Below are 26120 nucleotides of genomic sequence, written 5' to 3'. Positions count from 1 at the left end.
TATCCAGGGTTTTGGAGGGCAAAAGCCCATATGGACGTACATCAACAACAGCACGCACCGCAAATACGGTTTTCTGGCTGCGAGTCAGAAATGTGGTCTCTCCAGGGAGAGGCACTGTAAGCCTTTGCCAAGAGATCAGTTCATGCAGGGTCTTTGGGCTACGGCCATGGGCAGGGCAGGATAGGCACGTGTTTGACTTCCCCCTGTCACTGCTCTGGCTCCCGTTGTTCTGTTTGCTGCTTCTGCTACTGAAGGTCCAGCTGTTAATAGATCAAATATCAGGCCTGGGGACCAGCCTGCCTCTGAAGCACAACACTGAAATGCAGTCACACAAAGGGCTGGATAGCAGCGGTGGGCAGTCATGGCCATTTTAACAGTCTGGAATGAGTGATTGCCCTGTTCTCACTTTCTGTCTATCACATCCTTATCTTGTCCTAATGCGCAGCCACTCAGACGTGATTGAATCAGCGATAGACTTTATGATGGTTTGTGTGTGTGAGCGAGCGGTCACAAAGTCACACCAGTGAGGGAGCTGCCTCTGTAACACATGCTTCAGGAAAAGGAAGGACATACTGTCATGGAAACCCTTGTTGATTTACAGCACGGCTAATATTGTGTAGTGAGATAAAGGCTGTGTAATATATCCAGTGACTTAAGGCGTAGTGCATGAGAGACGGGTACCCACAGAGCTCTGGGCTCAATGCAATCTATCCTGTTCTACCTTGACCTGTTTAAGGTGGTTATATTCTTCACGATTCTATATTTATGAAGCCTTATGCATCACATACATAGATTTATAATGAACAGCCATTGTAAAATGGTGTTTTAGTCATCCATCTCTTGCAAAAACATTACTTACACACATCAAGAGTCTCTCAGCACCTGAACTATACTTCACAAATGCTAAAAATGACCATTGACTAATATATTGCAGTTCTGTTCCATGTGTGCATGCAGTGCACGGCTGAAGCGTTCAGGAACAACTTCTGGGAGCTTGATCAACCATCTGCATGGTACAGCGTCACGGAGACGCTCCTGTGAAATCGAGGAGCAGCCGGATGATCCATTAGAAACCCAGCCGGTACTGTCTGTGTCGGCGAGATGGTAAGGCTATTCATACCTCATGTGAGAGGCCCATCTGTAAGCAATATTCTCTCAGGATCCATATGAGCCCTAAAAGCACAAGCTACATGAAGAAACTGGATCTGATCCTTGGGGCTTTGGAGGCAGCGGAGGAGAAAAGCTCCACAGCATCAGCTTTTGTTGCTTGTATATTATGATACAAGACATTTTAGGTATCTTTTAGCATACTAATGAGCATGTGTATTAAACACTGATTATTTTGAATGAATTGATAAATATAAATGCCTTAAATGCAAAGTATCTTGCTCTTTCTCTGAAATATACTCTTTGGGAAAACTGTATTATAGAAATATATATTTAAAAAAATAATTATTTATATCACCAAGGCTAAATCTGATTAAAAAAAAAAAAAAAAAAAAATACAGTACAACCATATTGTGAAAAATTATTAGTATGTAAATGAAATGTTTTCTATTTTAATATATTTTAAAATGTAGTTTAATCATGTGATAGTAAAGTTTTCAGCAGCCAATACTTCAGTCACATGATCCTCAATAAACCTTACTTATTATCAATGTTGAAAACAGTTGTGCTGCTTAAGTTTTTTTAAATAATTTTTTTATCATTTTTAATAAATTTTTTGTGGAAAACATGTTTCCATATATATATATATATATATATTATTATTTGATAATAGTAAGTATTTATTTATAATACTATATAATAGTATTAATATATATAATATATGATAATAATAATATATAATATAATATAATATAATATATTATATTATATTATATTATATTATATTATATTATATTATATTATATTATATTATATTATATTATATTATATTATATTACATTATATTATATTATATTATATTATATTACATTATATTATATTATTATATTATATATACACACACACACACACACACAGTGGCGATCGAAAGTTTGGGAACCCCTTTCAGAATCTGTGAAAATGTGAAAATTTTTAACAAAACAAGAGAGATCATACAAAATGCATGTTATTTTTTGTTTAGTACTGTCCTGAGTAGGATATTTTACATAAAAGATGTTTACATATAGTCCACAAGACAAAAAAATAGCTGAATTTATTAAAAAAAACCATTCAAAAGTTTGGGAACCCTTGGATCTTAATACTGTGTGTGGTTACCTGATGATTCATGATTGTTTTTATGTTTTGTGATGGTTGTTCATGAGTTTCTTGTTTATTCTGAGCAGTTAAACTGGGCTCTGTTCTTCAGAAAAATCCTCCAGGTCCTGCAGATTCTTCAGTTTTCCAGCATCTTTTACATATTTCCAGCAGTGACTGTATGATTTTGAGATTCATCTTTTCACGCTGACGACAACTGTGGGACTCAAACACAACTATTAAAAAGGTTCAAACATTCACTGATGCTCCAGAAGGAAACACGATGCAATAAGGTGCGGGTGAAAACGTTTGAACAGGATGAAGATGTCCACATTTTTCTTATTTTGTTGAAATATATATATTTTTTCATTTAGTACTGCCCATCGGAAGCAACAGAAGATACTTGCATGTTTCCCAGAAGAAAAAATAAGTACAATTTACCTTGATCTTCAAATTCAAAAAGTTTTCACCCTCTGGCTCTTAATGCATCGTGTTTCCTTCTGGAGCATCAGTGATGTTTGAACCTTTTTTAATAGTTGTGTTTGAGTCCCTCAGTTGTTCTCATTGTGAAAAGATGGATCTCAAAATCATACAGTCACTGCTGGAAAGGGTTCAAATATGCAAAAGATGCTGGAAAACTGAAGAATCTGCAGGACCTGGAGGATTTTTCTGAAGAACAGAGCTCAGTTTAACTGCTCAGGATAAACAAGAGACTCATGAACAACCATCACAACACAAAAAAACAGTCATGGATCATCAGGTAACCACACACAGTATTAAGATCCAAGGGTTCCCAAACTTTTGAACGGGGTTATTTTAATAAATTCAGCTATTTTTTGTCTTGTGGACTATATGTAAACATCTTTTATGCAAAATATCTTACTCAGGACAGTACTAAACAAAAAATAACATGCATTTTGTATGATCTCTCTTGTTTTGTTAAAAATTTTCACATTTTCACAGATTCTGAAAGGGGTTCCCAAACTTTCGATCGCCACTGTATATATATATATATATATATATATATATATATATATATATATATATATATATATATATATATATATATATATATATATATATATATATATATATATATATATATTACTAATGAAAATAGAATTATAACTTTTTCCTGTGAACTGTGCATCTAACAGCCTTCTAAAATGGGTTATGTAGTGTCCACAGGGTATATTGGGTTATGTAGTGTACATCCAATAGAGACAAAACGTGAGAAGACAGGCAAAAAGCAATGGGACGAGTTGTAAAGAGATACACAGAGAGAAAAAGAGAATAAAACAGAAAGAGAGTGATACTGGGGCATCATTAGTTCTAATGTATTCCAGCCCACTGCCATTCAATTTCAGCAGCCCACTATGAAGGTGTGTTTGATTAGCGGCAGATTGGATTTTGATTTCTGGAATATTGCTTCCTAATTGCCTGTTTAGATTTCTAATCATAGATTAATGGCACACAACAAAAGAGCTTGTGGATAATAAACCAATAGTTGATGCGTAGCTAATTCATTCCCCCTACTCCACAATGGAGAAAGACTGCTCTTTCATTACGCAAAAACAAAGGGCATTATTGTGCGTGACTTGCTTTTATAACAATCAACGAGTCTCTGCGCAAACCGTGACCTGTAAAACATGCTCTTTATGAAAGTATCATTGAATCTAGTTTCATCATAAAGCCGCATCTCACAGAAGTTACAGAACAACTACCAAATTCTTCTGTAAAAAGTCTGAGATGTGCCAAAGAGACACCCGAGGCAACAATCGTCTCTGTAAAAAGAAAACCAAATAAATGAAGCTGAGGTGAGACAGACCAGTTATGCTGGTATAGTCGTGCAATCTCTAAATATCTCATGGAGCTCTGAGCACTGAAGCTTCTCCTATAATCCAAGTCATGTAGTATTTAAAAGTCATTCCCCTGGTATCACAGACAAGGCTTAAGCCTAGCCTCAGACTAAAAAGCATGTTTGAGCTGTTTTAACTGAAAGCAACTTGCAATGACATATTTAAAAATATGTCAGTTCCATTGTTTTGTCTCAAGATGCACACCAGTAATGTTTTTTTTTTTTTTTTTCAAATGCATTTTTATGAAAGCCACTTAAATGTCCTAATTAAACTAAGGCCTAAACCTGAATTAATCTAAGCCTTGTCTGTGAAACCCAGGCCATTAAGAGTGAAAAGAAAAATGAATGAATAAATACACCTACAGAAAGACAAGAAAAAAAATAAATATAAAATATATTTAATTAAAATGAATAATAAATGTAAATAATTAACTGAATATATCATTATATATATATATATATATATAAATATATATATATATATATATATATATATATATATATATATATATATATATATATATATGCAAATATTTTTGCTTAACTTTTATGCTTATTTTTAGGGTCAGAATAGCCATTATCTGATGTTCTAAGAAGTAGATCTCCATGAGATATCACAGCTGCCCACAGCCAGCCGGATATCAAACCCTCATTAATGCAGGAAGGAAGAGGCAGAACTGAGAAAGATGGCTTGTTTGTGTGAGTGTATCTGCGTGCATCCACGTTTGTGTCATGTCCAGAGATATCCAGCATGCTTCATCTAATTACAGCTGGATTCCTGGAAGTGTGACCCAAACAGTTCAACCACACAGCTGCCAAAACCATTTAGCTTCACTTCAACACCTCTCCATTCATCAGCCAAGAAACATGAATACATCCAACATCTAAGTCTCCTTTTTAAAAAAAATTGCCAAATACCACCACCAGTAAATCACCACCACACTAAACCAAAACAGTCTGAAATATGCTTACACTACTATTCAAAAGTTTGGGTTCAGTAAAACGTTTTGTTTAAAATCAATACTTTTATTCAGCAGTTAAATTGTTGAAAATTATAATCATAAAATTGTTCAAAAGAAATGTAACAGTAAAGACTTAAATTTCTATTTCAAAATCAATGCTGTTCTTTTAAACATTCTAACTTTCCATTCATCAAAAAATCCTGAAAAATATTTATCAGTTTCTGTTCAGTTCAACTGTTTACAACTTTGATGATAAGAAAAGTTTCTTGAGCACCAAATCAGCATATTAGAATGATTTCTGAAGGATCACGTGACAGAAGACAGCGATGCCATCAAAGTAATAAATCGCAAAATAGAAAATGTAACAGTATAAATCGTTAAATTGTAACAGTATTTCACAATATTGTTTTTTGATTCAAATATGCAGCCTTGGAGAGCAAAATCACACATTTATGAACGGTAGTGTATATTCATAGTGCTATGTGATGTATTGCTGGAGATTTGTGTAAACACAGAAAGACTCTGAGCATTGTATCAGTCCAGGAAGGAAATGCTAAGGAGCTCTCAAGGCTTTCTGTCCTAACTGCCTGGAATTCAGCCTCACCCCTGCTGAAGAGGAAGTCAGTTAATCTCAGTGTAATGAGAGTGTAAATTATAAACAAAATGACTCACTATAGGATAGTCACAACAAACATTTAAACAGCTTTGATAAACTACCGCTAGAATTGTACATCTATGTTGGTTTTGAAATGTGATGACTAATTCAGGAAGGTGGTTAGAGAGTTTAGTCATTTGTAATTTATCTGTCTGACATGTCTTTTTTAAATAGTGAATGAGGTAAGAGCAGGCTGGCAGATCTGCAACACGTTTTGGCAGAATTAAAGGGCCGCTATATCACTGTTACACTGTTTTAACTGAACTAAGTAAAACTGAGATAACGCACTAAATCTATTTCGATATATTTTAAAATGTCATTTAATCCTGTGACGATCCTTCGGAAATCATTCTAAAATGCTGATTTGGTGTGAAACATTTCTTTTCAATCATTATTATCAATGTTGAAAGTTATTTTTTTGTGGAAACTGATACATTTTTTAGGATTTTTTGATAAATAGAAATTTCAAAAGAACAGCATTTATTCAAAGTATTTTTTGTATCAATGTATAAGACGTTACTGTCACTTTTGATCAATTTCAATTTCTGAATAAAAGTATATTCTTTCTTAGTGACCCCAAAATTTTGAATGGTAGTGTAGAAATTATTTAGATTAAGGGCTTTCAAACGTTTTGATGCCAAGGACCAATAAATATGATATAAATAAATATGTATAAATATGATATATTGTCATGTATGAAGACCCATTTATGCCATGTGAATAACAGTAAGTGCGATATCATAAAGACATTATTTTATATCATAACTAAATGCTTTTCAAAATTAAATAATTATATATATATATATATATATATATATATATATATATATATATATATATATATATATATATACACAATGGCTTTTTATATTGTTGTTATTGTACAACAATATAACACCCCCCCCCAAAAAAAAAAAAAAGATTCAAACAAAATGATATGGAAGATCATACAGCTTTGAAATGACATGAGGATGAGTAAATGATGATAGACTTTTTTCATTTTTGGCTGAACTGCTGCTTTAACCCGAATGGGCTGGAGTCCAAATTAAAGTCGCCAATCCAATCTATGTGCAAATCAGGTCTGAGATCCTATAATTTTCTTTGAAATGTACAGCCAACACAATTCTGACCTTTGTCACATTTGTCTGGTGGGGACACATACAGTCCACCATCGTACACTGAACAGAACAGAGAAGCATTATATAAACAAGAGACTAGAGAGTTCTATAACCCTGCAGACTAGTTTTGAGATACACAGCACTGCAAAACAATCTCACTCAGCATTTTTTTACCATGTCATACAGTAATGCAGCCTCAAACAAAGAAACTTCAACAGTGAGAAGTTCCTCTTTCACCATACGAGTTCATTTCCTATTATATTGTTTTTTCACATACTCTTATTCCCTTCAGGACACTGAATGTGAACTCACAAACAAAAAGTCTATATGTCAGCACAGACATGACAAGGACGAAGGGGTAATAGAGAAGAGCCGCATCGTGTCTAACACTTGACATGGGGCCATGCCGGGTAGTTAAGTCACACGAGACGTATCAGCCGTCTTCTCTGCCAGTGTTTATATGTGCACCATATGTGTGGGGATTGTGGGTGGTGAACTCTGCAAAACTAATTTGATTTCTCATAAAGGTCCACCTGCTTTGAGACAGACAGCGATATGTGGGGTGCGTCCTGTCCGTCCCCTCTCATTGCACTGACACTGACATGATTATGTTGATGTTATATCCTGAGTGGCACAGTCGGCCAGACCGTGCATTAATCTGCACCAGCGTTCTCCAAACATCTGTCCCTCTGTACACCTTACACACTTTGATATCCAAGACTCTCCACAAAGTCTAACACCCATAAAAATACCTCTCTGTCATAGTAGCAGCACCATAGCAACACAGAAGCAGTGAAGTGCTTGGGAAACACTGGGTTAAGGTTGGGCTGACAGATTTGAGTAGAATTCATTAAAGGTGAAGCATGCCATTTCTGTGCAACTAAAAGCACCAAACAAAATTATTAAAATTAAATTGACTATTCAAATTTTGCTCATCCGTACAAAAACTAAAGGACTAAGTAAAGCGAGTCAACCTTGAAGTCTCATGTCCATCCTTCAATGCAAGTCCACATGATTTTTTTTTTTTTTTTTTTACACTCATTTTATTGTCGACCAGGCAAAAAAAATTAGTTTTAATACATTAGTTTTAAAATACATTTAAATTTTTTCTGTTTTATTTTATTTTAGGGCTGGAACAACACGCCAAAGTAATTGGCTCAAATGTACTCTCTGTACTCGGTTACTAAGCATTTAAAGTCTTTGTTGGTTGTTTAAAGTATCTGATGGATGAACTCACGCCTCGATTGGACTTATTTAATAATAATTGTGATAAAAGTCCCTGATGTTATGGACAACGCCTTGTTTGATACTGTCGCTGAATGTGGTTGTGCTTTCTAAAAATGTGCAGGCTCGTATTAAGTGGCGCTGCCATTGGCATCTGCTCTAGAATTTTGTTTTGTTTGAAACATGACAATGAACATGAACAGTGCATAATCAACTTAATTACATTGATGCATCGGTACAGCCCTAATATTTTTCTCATTAATTAAATATATGTAAGTTTAGAAATGTATTCAAGCTTGTGTAGATCTTGTCTGAAAATTATTTAAAAAAATTATTATTATTATTATTTTTTTACATCTGAATGATGTAAAAAATTTATTTTTTACCTTACAGGTGCCGTTTTTTTACCTTACAGGTGCCGTAGAACGTCTTTTTAAAAGATGTAATATAAGTCTAAGGTGTCCCCTGAATGTGTCAGTGAACTTTCAGCTCAAAATACCCCATAGATTTTTTTTATTAATTATTTTGGGGCATCATTAAATATGAGCCGATTTAGGCTGCGGCCCCTTTAAATGCTCACGCCCCCCACCCACGGAGCTCGCGCTTGCCTTTAACAGCATAAACAAAGTTTACACAGCTAATATAATCCTCAAAATTGTTCTTTACAAAGTGTTCGTCATGCAGCATGTCTAATCGCGTAAGTATGGTATTTATTTGGATATTTACATTTGATTCTGAATGAGTTTGATAGTGCTCCGTGGCTAAAGCTAACATTACACACTGTTGTCGACAGTCTTGTCTCCGTGAATACAGTAAGAAACGATGGTAACTTTAGCCACATTTAACAGTACATTAGCAATATGCTAATGAAACATTTAGAAAGACAATTTACAAATATCAGTAAAAATATCATGTTATCATGGATCATGTCAGTTATTATTGCTCCATCTGCCATTTTTCGCTGTTGTCCTTGCTTGCTTACCTAGTCTGATGATTCAGCTGTGCACATCCAGACATCCCACCCTTGTCTAATGCGTGAATATGGGCTGGCATATGGAAATATTGGGGGTGTACACCCCGACTGTTACATAACAGTCTGTGTTATGTTGAGATTTGCCTGTTCGTTGGAGGTCTTTTAAACAAATGAGATTTATATAAGAAGGAGGAAACAACTGTGTTTAAGACTCACTGTATGTCATTTCCATGTACTGAACTCTTGTTCTTTAACTATGCCAAGATAAATTCAATTTTTAATTCTAGGGCACCTTTAATTAATTAATCTAATTAACGTGTTAAAAATGTTAAAACACTTAACACACTTCCCCCACCCCAGACCTATGTAGTACGAATGTGATGACAAATATGATGCAGTGCCACAACTCCTTACGCGATGGAGTTTGGAATACAGTCAGAATGTCCCTATAATTCAAGATATTGGGGCAAAAATGCCCCTTTCTGAGTTGTCTTCTCATATTAGATCATATGAGTTAAGCAATATCACATGTGTAACGAGTGCAATATTACACAAATACTGTTTTTGTCTCAAATATAACGAGTGCATATGTGATAGCCTACTGATTTTACATAACAGTTCAGTAAATAAGAAGTTAATATTGTGTTATTTTAGACACAACATTCTCTGTTTTGTTAAATTTTGCAACTATAAAAACAAAACAGAACTGTTAGTCTCCGATGACTGATAGATTTAATTGATGAATGATTCAGCGGACCATTTATAAAAGACTTGTTGGACTTGAAGCGGCGCTACACAGACCGATCGGTGTGTGACATCAAAGTAAAGCGAGGGCGATTCAAAAGCATTATGGAGCCATCTGATCTGTACTTTGATAGCACCACTTCTAGTCCAACAAGCCTGATGTGAACCATTTACTTCACTTCTGAATGAATCAGCCATTTGAATTAATCAAATGATTGAATAAATGAAAGACTTAATCATTAAGACATTTACCCGCCACCTACTGGCAGTTTTAGTTTCTTATTTAGAGTCTAATTTTGTTTAAAGGTCCCATGGCATGAAAATTTCACTTTATGAGGTTTTTTAACATTAATATGAGTCCCCATAGCCTGCATATGGTCCCCCAGTGGCTAGAAAAGGCAATATGTGTAAACCGAAGAGAAAATGAAAGCTCAGACGACCCAATCTGGAATCTTCCCTATATATCGTCATAAGGGGAAAGGTTACTTCCCCTTTCTCTGCTTTGCCAGCCCATGAGAAAATGAGCTACTACCGTGAGATTCGAGCACAATATTTTTTTTTTAATTTTTCAATTAATCGCCACATCATGTAGTTAATTAGATTGAAAATTTTAATTGCTTGACAGCCCAAAATCTGCATGTTAAACTTGAAAATATTTTTATATATAAATATATATATTTTATAAATAAAAAAATATTGCAGAAAAATATATATATATAAAAAAATATTTAACTTAAATCTTAATTTGTTTAATTACTTGAGAAAATACCTTGCACTGTGTCCTTATGTAAGTTCGTTCAATTATAAAGTATGCGGATTGCGTGCGGTTATCTGGTTGGCAAGCATATACCAGCCAATATAGCTAAATGAGATCAGATAGAGCACACAAGACTGGTTTTGTTTTTCTAGCCTCTCAGACACTGATACATTTATCATTCTGAGAATCTACTAAATTCTCAGTAGATCTGCAGCTTACCTGAACTCTTCCAACATGCTGAACTTTTCATATACAGCATATTGTTGGCTGGGACACTGAGGAAATGGCTCAAGCCAGAGGTTGAAGTATATCGATCTTCATGGCTCTAAAATGAGACTGAGAAACACTTGAAATATGTTTGTCTAACCACAGCAACTGTATTTAAGAGTGACGGGGGTGTAAATGTTTACTGAACGAGCCTTAATTCTTGCAATGTTTCCAAAAGCTTTAGGCGACTCAGTGGGATGGTCACGGACATGAAGCACAGCCAAAATCCAATGGCATAAAATTTCGGACTTACTTATATCATGGTCTGAAATTATATAGACAAAAGAAAACAGTGCTTTGTTTTGATAAAGATGGATCATGGAACTTTCATAACCCTTGGCCATCTGCAGTCGACAGGCATATAAGATGTGCCAATGGGATCTGCCAAAGTTTGTTCTAGCAGAACAAAAAACAATATCGGTGAGCTTTTGTAAGATGAAACTAGAACTACACGGTGTAATAAAAACTGAAAGACTTCATACTGGTGTCATATTGAATAAATCCAATATTTTGTCAAGGTTCTCCCAGACAGGCTTCTCTCTAACAGGGCTTAAAGGGGGAAAAAATGGGAAGATGACTGACTGAGCATGCAATAAAAGATCCTAAAAGCAATAGTGTGGAGATAAAAGGCTGTTAAATAATAATCAAAGAATTGCATTGGAGAACATAAACACAGAACAACGGCAACCCTGGAATTTAACTGCATTGACAGCAAAGCATTAGCCGCTGAATGAGCTGTCACAACATAAATAATGTTGGCAAATGTTAAAAACAAGCTAGGAAAATGCTATTAGGCCTGGAAGGGTCTGTATAGCCAAGGATAAAGGCGGCTTTGAACTATTGGCAGTGCTCAAATCACTTCTGTAAAGGCAACTCAATACAGTAGCTGGTCTTAATCCCACTCAAATGCAAGGGAGGAATATCTATACGCACTCATCTCATTGGTTGAGGACAGCCAGAACCGATTTTTCCACTCTCTTCCCTTCGCCCTGCCTTCATTTACTGAAGAAGCCCGATGTGCAGCGGCAGCCAAAAGCAGAGCATCAACAGCTATGCAGAAAGCCACACTGGACTCCTATTTTGTGTCTGAAAACAAGGCCCTCAAATTCAATCCATGTTGAGAAGATTAAGAGGCTCTTCTGTGGCATTCCTGCTCCATATGGCTACAAGGTGCCTGCCTCCTTTCGGTCTGAAAGGGCTTGAAATGCCATGCCAAGAGAATGGAGTACCTGTCTCTGGGAGATAAAGGAAATACTGTCTATTTTCAGTGAAACATGCATCAAATGCACAGCGGATTAAACTAGGAAAAAGGTAGTTACCTTGTGCTCTAGGACTGATTAGTTTGCATAAAAAAGGCCTTTATAGTACATTCAAATAACACTAGTGGAACACATAAGAACTAAGATCTATTCTGAAGCATTCTGGTACAGGAATATCATTAGTTCCTCTGTCAGTTCCTATTGTTTATTAAAATGACTCAGGTCTCTAAACAAGGTTCTGTTATCTTTCTTTAGCTTGAAATAAAGAGTTTTAAAGAATATTAATAAATATTATAAGAAGAATAGTCCCTCATCTTAATATAACCTCACACTAACATTAGCAAGTAGCAAAAAGTTTTGCTGGGTTGTGAAGTAAACTTTTTTTTTTTTTTTTAAAGCCCAAGCTTTCATGTGCCCAAAGATCTATTCTGAGGCATTCCTGTACAGGAATATCATTAGTTCCTCTGTCAGATCCTATATTAAAATGTCTCAGGTCTCTCAAAAGGGTTAACTTCCTTAATCTTTCTTTAGCTTCATTATTCAGAACCTCAGATCCAAACTATAAGCTTCAATGTGTGTCACAACAAAGATCTAGCTAAATCTAATAGCACAGATCCACTGTCTTATAATGGGGGAAAATAAATAAATAAATAATGGATTGCAAGACTACAATTTAAAATCTTAACATAAATAAACATTTCTGCAATCATTAAACCCTTATTTATTATGTAATATTTATTACAATAAAACACAAATATTCTTAATATGACTTCACATCAACTATACCAATAGCAAGTAGTAAATTATTGTTCCGTTTGGCTGTAAAGTAAACTAAAGGCTATTGACATTTTTTTTTTTTTTTTTTTTTTTAAGGCTGAACCCTTCAAATTGCCCTGCCCAACTTCTTTTTTCAGGGAATAAATCAACACAGAAATTCCATTCATCAAACCATTGATGAAAATACAAAAGGGTTCACCTTCAAGGCTCAGAAAGCATGAAAGGGATCTTTCCTTTCACTGGAGCACTTTCTGACCCGTGTGATCTGTTTGAGGGATGCTGCTGGAAAAGCCTTGCATCAGTGAACCTGTCTGGATCATTTCAACACTCCAAGTTTGGCAGCAATGCTGAAATCAAATGTAACTCCTTATCTCAGCCATAAGCTCTGACAGACAAGTGGAGGAGAATAGTGTGCAGCCATTATCTGTTTTTCAGATGGGTGAATTTTAATCGCCTCAAATGTCTAGCACAACACACAGTGGAAAACACCCCACAGGATTTCATCTACTTCAGAAACAGGATTCTTCATTCATGACTCCACCATGAGCTCCTCCACACTCCAGCTTATACTATAACACAGCTCACAAAGGAAAATCAATTCAAACCTCATTCTACGTCTCTTAGCATTGCACAGTCTGACATTCGACATCCTGTTAGTAAAACTGGTATTTTCCAAATCATTAACGTGCAATAATAAAAGGCAACTCAGGTGGAAAAGTGTTTCATATCTGCTTTGATAGCTAAACGCATTCTGCATTTGCCAAGAAAAAAAAAGTGTTGTATGTCTTAATCGCTGAATAATCAATCATTTAGAAGAAATATAAATGACTCACACTTCTGGAAACCATATCATTAATGTCTCTGCCGGCTTCTGTACACTTCATCTCAATGAAACATGACAAGAAAGCAAAAACAGGGCTGATAAAGTTCCCTGAATCATCCCCAGCTTCAATATGCTTAACATACCAGATGCTAAAAATAGTCTTATGCTAGAACATTAGAAAGGGAGATTGACTGCATGTTATTCTAAACCGTGAGAATAACTGAACACAGGCAAGAGGCAATACTGTGGTGGGTCTTACGTAACAGAACATAATGCCACCATATTTATACAACAACACACACACACACACACACACACACACAGTGGCATTGATATGCTGGTTTAGCATGTCATAATACTACACATTTGCAGAGTATGAGTTGAATATATAGTGTGAATATGAGTTTTATATTAGTGAACTCTTCTCAATAATAAAGATGGAAAATTTAACAGAACTAATCACTTTGGAATTATAAGGTTCTCTCTGCATTCTGAGCAGTTTTGAGATATTAATCTTCCAAGTTTTTGTATTCTATACTCATTTGTAGATAGAACCTTTTTGTTTTCTTAAAAAAAGTCCAAAAATGTAGACAACTTAAAACAAAATCACAATGTAAATAAGCTGTCACAGAAAAGAATGTGTGAGTAACCAAATTTTGACAAAAATGGCAAATAGAACCTTATAAATTCAAGGTGACAAACTGTTTTGGAAACATTTAAAGATTTAATTCATAGTTTAAATATTTTCATTGAAATTAAAAATAATTTACTATTTAAAAATAGCAAATGTCTTTAAGCTGTTTGAACTCAGTCAGTAATGAATCTTCACCAACCTTAAGTACACAAAACTATAATACAGAGTTTATCCAGCAAAGAATTTGTCAGACTGATTCAAACACCTATTAAAAGATGAAATATTTTGTTTATGTGACTATTAAATGACAGAGCATTCTGACCATGCACATGTGTTGCTAAATTGTTAAAACATTAGCTTAAAGGTGCCCAAGAATTAAAAATTGAATTTATCTTGGCATAGTTAAAAATTAAGAGTTCAGTACATGGAAATGACATACATTGAGTCTCAAACTCCATTGCTTCCACCTTCTTATATAAATCTCATTTGTTTAAAAGACCTCCGAAGAACAGGGGAATCTCAACATAACACCGACTGTTATGTAACAGTCGGGGTGTACGCCCCCAATATTTGCATATGCCAGCTCATGTTCAAGGCACAAGGACAGCCAGTATTAACGTCTGGATCTGTGCACAGTTGAATCATCAGACTAGGTAAGCAAGCAAGGACAACAACGAAAAATGGCAGATGGAGCGATAATAATTGACAAAATCCATAACTACATGATATTGTTAGTGATATTTGTAAATCGTCTTTCTAAATGTTTCGTTAGCATGTTGCTAATGTACTGTTAAATGTGGTTAAAGTTACCATCGTTTCTTACTGTATTCATGGAGACAGGACTGTCATTATTTTCATTTTTTAAACACTTGCAGTCTGCATAATGCATAAACACAACTTTATTCTTTATAAATCTCTCCAACAGTGTGTAATGTTAGCTTTAGCCACGAAGCATAGCCTCAAACTCATTCAGAATCAAATGTAAATATCCAAATAAATACCATACTTATGCGATTAGACATGCTGCATGACGAACACTTTGTAAAGATCCATTTTGAGGGTTATATTAGCTGTGTGAACTTTGTTTATGCTGTTAAAGGCAAGTGCGAGCTCCGTGAGCAGGGAGCGTGAGCATTTAAAGGGGCCGCAGCCTAAATCAGCTCAAATTTAATGATATCCCCAAAATAGGCAGTTAAATTTTTTTTTTTTTTTAATCTATGGGGTATCTTGAGCTGAAACTTCACAGACACATTCAGGGGACACCTTAGACTTATATTACATCTTATAAAAAGACGTTCTACGGCACCTTTAAAAATGAAGGAAGTCTTTCAAGAAAATGTTTTATCAATAGGTTCAGCTGACAAAAAAGTTTGGGAATCCATGCATTAAAAGGTGCAGTAAATGAATTTTGAGAAAGACTGTTGAAAGTGGATCGAACCGAGCACCAAAACACACTTGTAGCCAATCAGCAGTAAGGGGTGTGTCCACTCATGAGGGGGAGGTGCCTGTGTTGCATAGTGTTTGTGAATTTAGGGGGCATAGCTATCAAAATAGGGGTGTGGTCCTTTTGGATTGGGGTGTGTTAGTTTTTGTGATTTCAAATATCAACAGCGTTTCTCAGAAATTGCTTACTGCACCTTTAAAACGAACAGACTCATTAATAAGAACACTACAGTACACTTATTACAGGGACATCCCCACAGGAGCAACTTGAGCTTTGTGCTTTGCTCATAGTGAAAGGTCATGGATCAACTCTGAAGGGGTTAGACCTATAATCAGTCCAGGTCATTAACCACTATGCTACATCACACACAACTGACACAGTGTAAAATAAGGATTATTAAATGGTGACAAGCACCATAGCAAAGATGGTAACTCAAAATACCAGAAGGAATATCAAATACTTGCCGATATTTCTTGTGACCAATCAAAAGACAGTTATTCTCTTTGTATTTTAACTAACAGCATCTCATTAAAAATGATAATCCATCTTTACTGTGTGATTTACATCACTGATAGATCTTGTGAGTACAATTATCATGCTAACTAAATGAACAGAAATATAGTGCCATGATCATTACACATAAATGCATTTGTTAGTCAAAGTTTCATCAGGTGGGTCAGTATAATTATACCAAAACACAGCCATTAACCTCAGATTAAAATGCAATGCAAATCTCCCAAGCACCCAAGTACGGTGCACCAATCAGAAGACACTTTCTGACTGCAGTAATCATTTAGCACAGGCCTCCAGTGGGAAAGCATAAGCCTGCTGGGACTGTCTGTACCTCAGTAGAGGTGTATGCACATTACTCAGCCCTCTTCAACTGCATCCATTATTCATTCTCATTAGCTTTACATTTATTCTGGCTGCTCCAAAGAGGTTCCTCTCTCTTTAGCCTAATCAAAGGAATGATATGTCCTTTATGTATCAGTGATGATTGCACATGAATACTGTATGTTAATACCTATCTCCAAACAACATACCTCAAAATGGATACCTACTTTTTGAATACGTATTTAGTATGTACCTGAACAGTGTGCTCTTTTGTCACAGACGTGAACCGGGCAGACCAAAGCAAGTATGATGAAAAAGCCATGCAGAAACAGACAGTATTCCAGGGATGTTCCATTTTCTACTTTGATTACAGCTTTGAAACACAACGCACTCACTATATATAGCCTAAATAATAGTACAAAAGTTATCTATTTCAAATAAATAATGTTCTTTCTAGCAATTAAAGAATCCTAAAACAAATTGTCATGATTTCCAAAAAATATTAAGCAGCACCAAATCAACATATGATTTCTGAAGGATCATATGACACTGAAGACTGGAGTAATGACTGCTGAAAATTCAGCTATATATGTATTATATATATGTATATATATATATATTTCGAATGATGTAAGAACATGAAGGAATAGATGAGTACCTCTTGTGACTCACAGCATCAAGCCAAGCGAGACTGATGTAGGGCACGACATGCACAAGAGGTCATTCACGCTGTCCCTCTGCACCACCGTTACCAGAGTTTATGGCCTCAATTAGATCCAAATGGCCTTTTACGGAACAGTGGGTTTAATATGTGTTGAGGCAGGAGGTGGAGGTGTAGAAGAAGAATGGATTATTCTCTTTAAGACTTTGGTAATGTAAACCAATATGGCTTACCTACTGTAGGTCTCTCTCTCTCTTTTAAAGCAGGGAGAGCAGATGTAGAGGGAGTGGCTGAGAGCGTTCTTACTAGATTAAATCTTTCTATGCTACAGCTTCATGGAGAGAAACTGAAGGTTTTTTCTGTACTTTTTTTAAACTCTGAGAACTTCAGCAAGGCCTTGATCTTGCGCATGCTGCATTTTGAAGAAAAATATTGCTGTTTGCCTCTTGAACTCGGTGCTTGACAAATCCTCACTAAATCCTTACTCAAGCCCTTCTCCAACCCCATAAACTCTAGACGCACACAAAAAGCACATTCTCAACCTTTAATTTTGGACAGCCAGCGAGTGGATTGGATTGGCTTGCCTTGCTGTGGGTTACCACAAACAATAGACTGAGAGAAAAACAAAACATACCTCTCTGCGATCAAAGGGGCTATAATGTCATTTGAAGGGCCTAAACAATCAAGTGGAGAAATTCGAACCTCATATGGTGAGGTGGAAGGGTCTCTCAGGTCCTGGTGAGAGAATGCTTGTTATACATGGCACTGATTTTCTTTCATCTCCAGATTTTTCCTGTTTCATCTCAACGTGTGAAACTTCACCCGTGGCTGGAAGCAGAGATTAAAGTTTTCGTTCGCCATTTTTCATATAAACAAGAGGAAAACACAATGTTGCACCTAAGAGCCCATTAAAACACAAGAGATCAAATGCAGAAGGGATGAGAGACAAGAAAAGAATGAAATAGTAATAGAACAATAGTAATGATGCTTGTTCATGCTAAAGTCACCACTATGATTCTAGGGAGTTCTGGACAGTTAATAGGCATTGCTAGGTGGTCACTAGAGCTTTCTGGTTTGTCACTTACTGACCTTTATACAGTATGTCTATTTTTTGCCCATTTTATCATCTGCTAGTCTAAATAATAACACATTATCTCAACAAGGCACCCAGTTTGAGATATCATAACGTCCTCAGCACAACCCAAGCTCAAGTTTAATATTTAGATTAAGAATGTGCAATGGTAACGAAAAGGCTAATGAAAAAGCCTGCTGAATGAACAAATAAGAAAACGGCAGTTACCCCGGGAACATCATTCAGAGGTGCATATCTAGTTGAGGTTCATTTAACAACCTTGTGTCAACGCTGTGCCTTGCACTATTGTTCCTTCTCAACCCCAGTGAGAACAAACGGCTCGTACATCTACAGCAAAAATGGATGACATGAGTAACAATACTGAGCAAATGTAGCTAACCGCATTTGACAGCTTCTCCCTGCAGATCTGGATTGCACTATTGTTAAACCTGCGTGCTCTATTGTTTCTGTGAATTGTAGAAAAACTTCTCTGAAACTCACTGGAGTGAATCGAGTAGAACAATGCAGTAAATCACTATGATGATCACAATGGTCACTCTTCCTAAGTTTTCCCTAACATTAATAAAAACATTCAGACATTTTATATTGAGATTTCAAATACATACATACATAATCACAAAATCACAATACTTACAGCCTACAACCACAAAAGACAAAAAACCCACAACACCACCAACATTTTATTTTAAATACATTTTATTGTGTCCTGAAAGCACATACTCTCTCGCTCTCTCTCTCTTTCAAACATACACACGTCACGTACTGTATAGTATGGACACAGAAACGTTTTGTCAGCGCTGCTCTGACAAATTAATCATTAAAGGGGTGGTTCAATGCGATTTCACTTTTTTAACTTTAGTTAGTGTGTAATGTTGCTGCTCGAGCACAAACAGTATCTGCAAAGTTACAGCACTGAAAGTTTAATGCAAACAGAGATATTGTCTTTTAAAGTTATGGCAGTTTATTGCCTACAAAAACGGGTGGTTTGGACTACAACGAGCTTCTTCCCAGGTTGGTGACATCATAAACCCTTGCTATTAACATAAACACTGCCCCCGGGAACACGCAACAAAGTGGGCGAGGCCATGTGGCACAGCATAATGGAAGCGGAAGAGTTGTTTACACCGGACTCGAGCGGTGCGATGCGACGCATCAAAAGATAATAGAACCCATTATAATCTGTGATATTTTCTACACTGGATACAGCGCTGAAGACAGCTTCCAGAATCTACAAGAGTTCAATGCTGGATTTGCACAAAAGCTAATACTGTAATCGGAAGCAGTTCCAACTTTAAAAACAGAAGCTGCTGTTTATTGGCTTCAAACTGTAAGTATTTTATTAAGTTTATAAACAGTAAGTAAGTCTGTTGCTATTTTTAATGCATCAAGGACATATACAAAGAGCAACTCGTTTTTGCTAGGCAGTCAGCTAAGTTCTAGTGCAACAAAGACCAACAAACTTCTATGTTCATAGACAAACAGTTGTTCATGCTATAAATAAACGCTACCTTTACAAAAATGCGACTACTCAGTCATGTATTCGGCTACAGTAAAGCTTTAATCAGGATAAAACTGTATATTGAAAGCTAACAAACACCAGTGACAGCATATCTAAACACTTTGACACAAATACTAAATGAAATACTATTCATAAACGTCCTTTAAAAGCCGCGATTGGAGAGGTTCTGCTTTACCCTCTTCATCTGGGCCTGATTTGGCTCAATTTGATACAGCAATATAGACGCCATTATTTACATTTCTAGCTTAGCACGTAACTACGAATGGTAAGGGGCGTGGCATTTCCGGACGCTATAGCGAATCATGATACACTGGGCCAGCTACCAACCTGCTAACCAATCTGAGCACATCGCGTATTTCGGAGGGAGTGGCTTCATAGAAGCAGGAAGTCAAACGAGCTGTTCATATGAGAGTGGAAACAGAGGTGTAGAATTAACGTAAAATATATGAAAAATACAGCGTTTTCAAAAAAACTAAGCATTAAGACATGTTAAACTGTGCCCCCAAAACACAATCAAGCCTAGAGAAAAAAAAACACTGAACGACCCCTTTAAAATAGTTTAGCAACTTAAAAGATACATGGCATTTCTCACCAGCGAGATAATGTGCATTTATTGAGGTAGATAAACATATAGTTTCGCTATTAGTAGAGACACTGCTGCCGTGTGAGACGCACAGACTCAGGTAGGCTAATTCACATTTGCTTATTCTCTCTCTCTCACAACTTTGTTAATAACTGCATTAGTCTGCAACCAGTTTCGCATCGCGGCTGCATTACCACCTCAGGTGTGCATTATTTTCTAAGAGTTCAAAAGCCCGTCGTCAATTATTCCTTACATAATATAATATAATATAATTAATATAATTAATATAATTAATATAATATAATATGATATAATATAATATAATATAATATAATATAATATAATATAATATAATATAATATAATATAATATAATATAATATAATATAATATAATATAATATAATATAATATAATATCAATTTAAATAAAAAATTGAACCAAAATAAAATAAACTACTTAAAATTAATAAAAAAATAAATTAATCATTTTTTATTTTTATTTCTCTAAATGTTTGTGTGTTTTTGCTAACGAGAATGTAAGTGAACAGTAAACATTCTGAATTCATCGTGATAAGATGTTGTAGCCCATGAGAGTCTAGTACAAACAGAAAAACATCTAGGAAATCGCCACCTCTCCCCAAACTGTTAGCGCTAATCTGGCAGTTCTGTATGTGGTGACTAGCACACGCTAAAGAGCTGTCAGAAGACATCATTAATCCCTCAGGACCATCACAGACAGATGGCATGATGGAGAACGAGCAAGCCACTTTTTCACTGAGCGGAGACCATCTTCGCTGTTTCCTTTCTCATAAAGCAACAACAAAACTGATCATGGCTGAAGCTGGTCCTGGAACAATAGATAAGAAAAGATCTTTACCAAATGTTAAAGATCAATACTCAAACCCCAAACCCAATGATTCCATTAGAGAGTGTTGTTACGTAAACATCCTAAAGAAAGCTGCAAATTTAACAGACCAGAAAGTGGCACAAATCGCCTCTTATCCAAAGGCCACATGGTCCATTTTAGTACAGCACAATACTGCAGATGCTATAAGGAAGGAGGACAGAGGCGGAGTTTAAGGGACATGACCTCTCCCTCAGGGCCTCTTACCTTATCAGGGGGTGCAAAACAGTCTGTACATAACCATCAAAGTAGCCTGAAGACTTTAACAAGGACAAGTGTGAACTAAAGGAAGTAATGGAAAAGTAAGGGGGGCGAGGGGGGGCATTGAACTCGCATTGAAGCTTTTAATCGATCCTTGCGGCCAAAAGCAGGATAATGTCTACTAAAGGACGCCAAGCGCAGTTAGTCTATCAATCCGAGGCAGTTACAACAGCTTCAGTGTGTATGAGAGGATTTCTCAGTAAAGCACATTGAGTAAGCTGTTTACATACAGCATATCTTTTCTGAACAGCAGTGGAGTTGTAAAAATATTTCTACACAGCTGAAAACACAAAAATCTATTCCAGTGTCAACGTCACTATCATTTTCCCCAGTGGATAATTCTTCATCCGCTCTCTCCTGAGCTGCCATGACCATCCAAGCCGGGCTGAAATGTACTATGTGTGTGCGTAGTTCAGTTGACGGGCCGAAAAAACTGCTGCTCTCTCAGAGAACTAATGAAACAAAAGCAAACACACAGTGGTACAATGCTGTCCGCCAGCATCCAGCAGGCCGGTGTCATTAATCATGAGATCCAGGGGCAGAGGGCTCTTCATCCAGTCCTGTTGCTATGGCAGACCCTACGAAAGTGTCACATATGCACCTTTCCCTCTTTCCTATGGCCTCACTGGTTGGCCGCCAGCCAATTGCAGCCGTTATTCTTAAAAAAAAAAAAAAAAAAAAAAACATACACAAATACTGCTTTACACATGCACTTTTACCCATATATGCACTCTTTGACCTTGTCAACATGCACACAAACAATCCTGATCATTTCTTTATCAGTCGTTCGCTCAGTGCTGAGAGACGAAAAGATACGCCAGAGCTGGATATAGGAGAACACAGGCAATCTGTGATAGCAGTCTAGGGCTATTCCCACTAATCCTGTGTCGTCACCTGTTATCCTCCAGGACACACACACATGCACAAACAGTCTCCGGTTCCTGAGTGTCTCCCCTTCTGCCCTATATGTTTACTGACAGGATTGTTGTGGGCCTATCATTCCAATCTAAACTACTTCGTCTTTTTTTTCTCGCGCTCATACAAACAGAGAACTACAGGAGGATGGTTCACCTAACAAGCTAGAGGAAAACAGACATTACCAAACAAACAGGACATTGGGGCTGAGTAAACAGGCATGGGAACGGCATGATGGTGTCCCTGTGTGTGAAGGAGACGGCTGGGTTCCCATGCAATGGCAGAGAAAAAGCCAGCTAAAAAAAAACATCTAGAACTAATTGTGATGATGGGGTCTTATTGGTTAATCATACAGGATGGTAAGCTAACGTAGGTTGAAACTGGAAAAAAACTAATTTGCGATGCTCTTGGTAGATTGTGCTGGTCATTATGGAATGTGTTCTTTAATTTGTGCTTTGCCAGTAGATCATGTGCACAACTTTCCACTCCCATCTACGTTTTTTTGGAATTGCGCTCTCAAGCTAATTTGCCCTGTTAAGTAAATCTGACCCTTAAATTCCTAAGTTACCACCAAATTTTAAAAATAAGCACATGAAAAATCTGATTCACATCAGTCAGACTTCTTACCGGCCAATTTACTAAAGACAAATATATATAATGTATCATAGAAATGTAAACATTGTGTGCCAAAAAGGTTGTAAAAAAAAAAAATAACTAAAATAAATAAATAAATGCAGCGTTTATAATATATTTGTAAAATGTTACTACTAGGTCTGTATATATACTAACAACCATAATAAATTTTGGTTTGACTGTGTGTATATATATATATATATATATATATATATAGTCAAACCAGAATTTATTCAGACACCTTGAACATTTCATTCATTAATACAGTTTATTTACAATAGTTTAAAGAAATGGTAATCTCTGACCTCCAACAGGCATTTTTTTTCAAAATGCATATTTTAGTCACTCAGTCTTGCACATGTATGCCTCCATCTCTTCTGATACCAATCTGTCAGCTAAATTAATAATCTAACAAACTCTTGAACAATGCAATTCTTTGGCAATTCTACAATGCTTTATGAAAGATAAAAGAATAAATATATAATGATATTATAGGCCCAGAGAGGGGTATAGAGGCTAAACACTTCATGCTAACAAATATTCAGCTCATTAACACACAATCTTCTCTGTTAGCACTTTTGGAAACAGCTTACTGAGTGTGAGGACAGACATCCGTCTAAGAGGGTGTCTGACTGAATAAGACTGAGTGAGCAGCCAAGAAGCAGAGGCAGTTTGACAGGGGTGTTATGGAAGGGTCAGCTGGTGCCGCTCTGCATTGCATGAGAAAACGCAGGCAAGTAAGGCAGGTCTATATCGGGCACGCAGTCAGCATGCCAAATGGGTAACTGGACATTGCAATGTGATGGACGTCCTGATAGCATGCCAAGCTTTCAAGGCACGTCCAGCATTACATAGGTACCCATGAACCAGCACAAGCGCAGCTTAGGCTGCTAATCCAAAATCAACTACCCGTTTGGCATCAGAAGGGCATCAGATACTTAGCTGAGATGAGTGTTCAGGAACCGGCCGTTATCTTAAAGCCATCACCTCATCCAAAACCCAGGCACCCACTCTAACTCAAGAGGTGGAGCAGATCTTTGTTCCGTCATGCCAGAGATTCTGAAATGGCCTGATTTGGGCAACACAGTTGCAGTGAGACATCTGGAGCCTCTTCAGCATTCTCTCCTGCTCCACCCCTGCACTACAAGCCTGACAGTCTGGGGGAGCACCAGTACAATTACCCAGAGATCTTTTGGGTCAATGACATTTACTTCACCACTCACAATCAGCTTCTTCTGCTCTACATGTCTTCAAATAGTGATCCATGCCATGGTACAGTGAATAGCCAAAGCTTTACAAAAGAGAGGCCTGACAGGAAGGTGAATGAAGAGGAATAGAAAGAACCACAGAGCTAATGGAGGTTAAAACAGTTCACTAAAGTCTGAAAACCCATTTTTTCCCCCATAAAAGAGTCAAATAACTTCTGGAAATACTAGCAAAACTTAAAATAAGCACTCACCAGGGATAAGCAAACACTGTACAATTGCGGTCGAAGTCAATAGTCGCAGCCTAAATGAAATGTAAATGTTTTTTTGAAGCAGAAATTATTATTCTGTGTAGAGATGGCTGGTTCAGTTTTGATTAAGCTAAATCTCTTTTGCAGTAATGGCACTGCCTCCCTCTGCTGAAGTATCAGGCGTTTATATTTAACTCAGACTCGGGCAGACTGATTCACCCCATGGTAATTGAGGGTTGAGGACGGTAAGCTCCACTGAATTGGGAGTCACTGTAACGTGGCCGCAATGCATGTTGGTTAGGGAAAGACATTGCAGGCATTTCCTACTTATGGTTTCATGTCTGTAACACGTGTGAACATGAATGCATTTCATTTATAGAGATAAATGTTTGCTTTCACACTCAAGATGCATTGCAGAGCGTCAAAGATGAAGGGCATCCACCAGCTATGAGCTGCTGGCCTAGAGGGACTGTAAAGCAGTAAATGCAAAAAAGTCAGTATACAGTACATAAAAAATATGATTTGGCCACAAATAACTTGCAACCTCTCTAAAAATGAGAAGATATCCTGAATAATGTTTCTGACCATACGATGAAAGCCAGTGGGGTCCAAAACACCACTGAACCCCAGTGACATTCAATGTATGTGGATCATTGACAAATAAGGTTTTTAAAAGTGTCAAAATATATAATGGAGATATAATTAATTTTGAAGTTGTATTAAGTGTTAACAATGAGATTATGTGGTACTTATAATCAGTTAACACTGCTTTTGTCATTTATTACAAGATGGACAAAATTTGTCATCAAAAAAGTCATTCGGTTTAACCAAAATTTCCGAATGACACTTTTGGTTATACCGAATGACAATATATTCAAACAATGCTAAAAGGCTAGCTAGCTAGTTAGCTTGCTAGGTAGCTAGCAAAAGGGCAATCAAACATTTTAGATTTAGTACAAGTTTTTAAAATATTACAACATTTTCCATGTTTTATAGCGGTTGTACCGAATGACCTGATGTTTCAGGACATGCGTATGAGCAAGTGAAAACATGAATTTTTCACATAGTTAAAAGAGTTAGTTACTTTGCTTCATGACCATGTGGTTCTTTGCAGGTGTCTGAATGATGTCCCATCCTGTCACATGATATTAACCACATGACTTGATCCAAAATGGTCCCTTTATATTGGTTACTCCGAATGACATCAATGACATTCATTTTTCCGGACATTCTTTCTCATAACTTCTACACATCATTTCAATACCATTTTGCACTATGTTGATATATGATGTTATAAAATCATGCCAGAATAAAAAAATATATACATTTATTACATTTTAAGATATTTTAATCACAAATGAAATGTCTGTATTGCCCTTTGGATGGTTAAACCAAATGACATTTTGACACTTCAAAATCTTTAAAGGTGCCCTAGAACCAGTTTTTACAAGATGTAATATAAGCCTTAGGTGTCCCCTGAATGTGTCTGTGAAGTTTCAGCTCAAAATACCCCATAGATGTTTTT

The 26120-nt window shown here is 36.4% G+C and overlaps 1 protein-coding gene across 14 annotated transcripts in view; it reads right to left on the bottom strand.

Moving 5' to 3' along the window:
- The window catches only part of arvcfb (ARVCF delta catenin family member b), a 264134-nt gene that overhangs the window by 89900 nt on the left and 148114 nt on the right, over positions 1-26120 (bottom strand). Inside the window, exon 1 of one of the 14 annotated variants that reach the window (XM_067405669.1) lies at positions 17934-18044. The exons of the other annotated variants lie outside the window; for them this stretch is intronic. The gene's annotated coding sequence lies outside the window, so the exon portion shown is untranslated. Of the gene's footprint in view, positions 1-17933; positions 18045-26120 lie in introns of those variants that run through there. 14 annotated transcript variants of the gene reach the window in all.

The sequence above is a fragment of the Chanodichthys erythropterus genome, chromosome 13 (assembly GCF_024489055.1).
Source record: "Chanodichthys erythropterus isolate Z2021 chromosome 13, ASM2448905v1, whole genome shotgun sequence".
NCBI lineage: Eukaryota > Metazoa > Chordata > Actinopteri > Cypriniformes > Xenocyprididae > Chanodichthys > Chanodichthys erythropterus.
Note: the sequence above shows the minus strand (reverse complement) of the source record. Positions and strands in the feature narration are given on the sequence as shown.